The following is a 4,853-nucleotide window of genomic DNA, read 5'->3' as shown; positions in this document are numbered from 1 at the left end:
CATACAAACTGAGCGAACACAGTCAAGTGCACGCGTGGGAAACTCTTGGATTTGAGAAGATATCGACACCAAATTTGATATTGATTTTTGTCTAATGAAATAATAAAATCTCCAAAGAAATCGTTCAGCTCGGATCACTATAGCACGTATCTGCCATATATACTGAGACATCGGAATTAAGGTCTTGTACCGTTTCCACGACAATTGGGTCTACGTAATTAGAACGGACCCAGATTTTTATCCGACCAAGGGCTGCCAACTTAGCATAATTCTGCCGCTACAACAACAACAAAGTCTTGTAATGAATCTTTTGCATTTTGTGTAGGGTATAATAGCTTCGGTGCAGCCGAAGTTAGTGTTTTCTCATATTTTTGAATAGCAGAAACATGTTTCCATTCTTTTTTTAAGAAGATTAAGTGTAAAAATATAACCCCGTAATATTTTTGGTTTATGTTAGCGGGTATGRGTGAAAGAAAAAATCATATTTTCTTATTAGAAATTTTAATTTAATTGAAATAGAAATCTGAAATGTAAAAAAAAATCATATTTTTTTTACAGTTAGCATACGCATTTCATCTCTTCAACTCTGCTTCTGTTTATACAATGAGAGCGAGTTCACATGTGTTGGCAACCACGGTTATGGTCTTGAAATGTTTTTACCATTCCTTGAAAATGTTTTTTTTTTCTTCGTAAATCAACCAATTTACGTTTTTTTGTCGTTCCAATTGTGTCACATATACACACAAACAAATCATTGCCACAGTTCATGCACTATGCCAACTCGCTCTGATCGTTATGCCGCCAGTAATTACAAAAAAAAAAAAAAATCTTTCTGCTATAAGAAAGCTTGCACTTGGCCTTTATGCTGCCAGAAATTGCTAAACAAAAACGTTTAATTTTTTTCTTTCGCCTTTAAGTCAGCTTATATATCATGTTATCGTTTTCATCTGCTGTTCGTCTATTGAATTTCGCATCGCCAAACTACAGTGTTTTTGTTTACATTTTTCACTTTATTTCCMAAGTTTCCATTTCACTTCAACTCGTTATACACATGTATTAGTTGTTTTATTAATTTTTATTATTATTTTTTTAATAATTTTTTCTTTGTTTTGTGAATTTAAATTTAAAATTTAAGTATTAGTACAATTTTTACATTTTACATTGGTAACATAGCGTTTTGTGTTGCTAAGCACATTTTTTATTTTAATTTTGTAGTATGCTTATGTGTGTGTGTGTCTGCGTGTACAGTGGCTTAAGGGTAAAAGGGTAAAACGGGTTACTGCTTACAAATTTTGCGTGGAATATTTACAAAAACCTAACTAAAAACACATTTTTGCTGCGTTTTCTCATTTCTGTTTTGCGTTCTGCTTCGCTTGACATTTTCATCTTGCGCTGTTATGCATTAGCATTTTGTTTTAATATTTTTAATTTTTATTTTTGCATATACATTTCATGCTTACAACAAAGTTGTTAATCTATCAGCATATTTTGTCTTAAAACTCATGTTTAAATTTAATTTTGCTTTTAATTTTAATCTTTAGCCAAACATTTTTTTTTACACATTTTTCACAATTTCTTTTAATTTCCAACGTATTTCTACTGTTTTGCCATAAATTTAAGTTCATATTTTAAATACATAAATTTGGTTTTAGTTTTAATTTTTACATCCAAAAGGTTTGCATTTGTCTCATACATACATGAATTTGTGTGTATGTATGCACAAATGCATATTTAGTTTTCGTATAAGTTTGCCGTAAGTGCAATATTTATGCTTACAAATAAATTTTCCATGAAATATTTACGTACTTGCTTTCTGCCATTTCTTTTTCCATTTATATTCTTTTTAATTTAAATTTTACTTTGCTTACATATAAAAGATGCAACTTACAACATTGCTGTTGTTGTTTTTTTTATGTTTTTGTAGTATAAATTTATAATATTTTCCTCGAAAAGTTTGTTTATTTTTTATGCTATTTTTCGTATGCCTAAAAGTTTTTTCGTATAACCAGAAATTGTTTTTGTTTTTTTTTTCATTACACGTATTTTCACTCATAAATTTTAGTTAATTTTAATTTTTAATAATTTTTGTTTACATATACATGCTTAGCCGAAAAGTTGCCATTGTTGACATTTTAAATTTTTCTTTAAATTTTTTGTTGTTTTTTTTTGTTGCTGCTGTTAAGCCTTAAATGCTACGCTACCGCTAGATGTGTCCTTCTACAGTTTTGTTTTTTGCTTTCCTTTCGCTTTCTTGTTCTTATGTCGGTTTTTGCATTCGATTTTTGTAAATATTTCTTGTTAAGTCCAAAAGTTTAAGGTTATGTTTTTATAAATGTTTGTGTGTATGTATGCTTGTGTTTGTAGTATCTTTGTATGTAAAAAAAAGTTCGATTTGAGATTTTAGTTCGCAGTGTTTTGAGTGATGAGTGCTTCGAAAGGGGTTTATGACGAAATTTGTAGAAAGAGTAGGCTGCGGTGAGTTTCAGTACTGCTATAGTGAGTTCCAATACTATGGTGARTTTTGTTACTGCTATGTTGAGCTCTAAGTCATCTAAAGTTCACTGTCTCGTTTTCCCGTTATAAATGATGTATACTGCTATGGTGAGTTTCAGTGATGCTGCGGTAAATTTTGGTACTGCTATGTTGAGCTCTAATAATTCGTAAAAAGTCCATTGCCAGTTTTTTCATTTTAAATGTTGTATACTACTATGGTGAGTYTGTTACTGACATTTTACAGCACAGATAAGTCATTTAAAACCTTTATCCAGGTTTTTGTGTTGTAAATGTTGTAAACTGCTGTGGTGAGCTTTGTAACTGTTATGTTGAGTTCTAATAAGTCTTCTAACGTCCACTGTCCAGTTTTTTGCATTTTAAATGTTGTATACTATTTTTGAGTATACGCTTACAGTCATGGTTGTTATCATATTACATGCAATACTGTCACGAAATTCACCACAGTGGTTTTGAAACTCAGTTTCAGCTTACACCACAGTGATTGAGCGACAACATATTTCATACATATCTATGTTCGTCTATGCTAAACGGTACTCTATTATGTTGCATACAGTCTGCTAACTGTACAATTACTAGCTTCAATCTTTATATGTCAAATTTTCCACAAAAAACACTATTACTATGGACATTTATTACGACAAATTCAAAATTGTTTTATTTTTCCAAAAATTTATTAGTACTTATTTTGCATACACTTTAGATTTTACAGTTTTTAATTTTAATATTTCACGTGTAACGGACATAAATGCATATACAATATGTATGTATGTATGTATTTCCAAAAATTGCTATACTATTTTATAATAGTTTCGTCTAATATTTTTACATTAAAATTCATTATCAACTGACTTCAAAAGTGATAGCAATTATTACGGAATTATTTCTAGAAAAAAAGATTATTTTTTCAAAAACAACATTTCTTAAAAATTACACAGAAAAAAGTACACTATATAGCGCATGTACATATGCATGTATGTAAAAATATACATTAAACTGAAGTCTTACTGCTGAGGTAGTTACGTTACTATTGCGCAGTTCTGTTTCGTTTATGATTATTTGCTAAATTATTTGTTTTTATTTTTGTTTTAGTTTTTAGCGGACATTTCTATTAAATATTACAAAAGTGTAGGTGTAGGTTTTTTTTTATTATTTTTATACAATATTCACTTTTATTTTTTCTTTTTGGTTTCGTCACACACGCCCTATGCAATTTTTCTGCACCACACTGTGTCTATATTGGAACCCTGTTTTAATAACGCAAATCAAGTATACTCGCTTTCTCTGTTTATTCCATTATTTTTGTGTTTATGTGTTTGTGTTGCATTTGTTTTTGTAAAATAATTAACTTTTAAAGTTTTGCCAAAMCTTAATTTCAAGAAATGAGGAAAAATTATATACACATATATACATATGTATGTATATACATATATTTAACACATAAACAAGGTTTACTATATACTATATGCACAGTTATATAATATAATATTTGTAATAATAGCAAATTTGCAATAACAAAAACAAAAATAACTTAATATATAAAAATAAATTTCGCCAAGCGTACGCGCTTAATTCGGCCAAATTATATGCATTTTGTATGTATATTTTTCGATAAAACAAAAAAAAAAGTTTTAACGAAAATTCCATAAACGTAAAACTACATTTGAGGTATTTAGTTCCTGTTGTAATGCTAATTAGAATCACTTTACAAAATACAACTAAGTTTTAAGTGTACAAAGTTATCCACTAACATTTTATTAAAAACTAAGTGTTATGTAATTAAAACTTAAATCTATGATAAGTTGACAACTAAAAAATAATTAAATTAATTTACAAAATTTACACATTTGATGTGTAAATCCGTTATTTCTTTATTTTTATTTTTTTATTTTTTCAAGTTATAATGTATTTAATAATAAAACAAAAAATATACATACATATTTGTAATAATTTATGTGTTTTTGTTGTTTAATTAGTAGTTAAACGCACATTTGTTGTAATTTTTGTGTTTATTGTTGTTTCGTTTGGCGCGGCAGTCGCCAACAGTTTGCAGCAAGTCGCCTGCCGTACTTAAAAATAATGAAATTCAGACTCCTTGGGACGGCAGGCGCTTTTGCCAAACTGCTGGCGAGTGGCTGGCGACWGTTTGATTACAGTGTCACAATTTGTTTTAAGGTTAAATTTTTAAGAATTTCTTGTTATCAAAAGCAGTTTCTTAAACGTCGCAACAAATCGACAGTAATAACTACATTTTCGCCTGGTGCCTCAAAAGCGTTAGCATAACAATCGTTGTGTGCCTCAAATTTTTTTACCGAAAAAAATTAATAGCAAAATAAAAAAAT

This window comes from Bactrocera latifrons, unplaced genomic scaffold, assembly GCF_001853355.1.
Source record: "Bactrocera latifrons isolate USDA-ARS-PBARC rearing strain unplaced genomic scaffold, ASM185335v1 scaffold_210, whole genome shotgun sequence".
Classification (NCBI taxonomy): Eukaryota; Metazoa; Arthropoda; class Insecta; order Diptera; family Tephritidae; genus Bactrocera; species Bactrocera latifrons.
Note: the sequence above shows the minus strand (reverse complement) of the source record.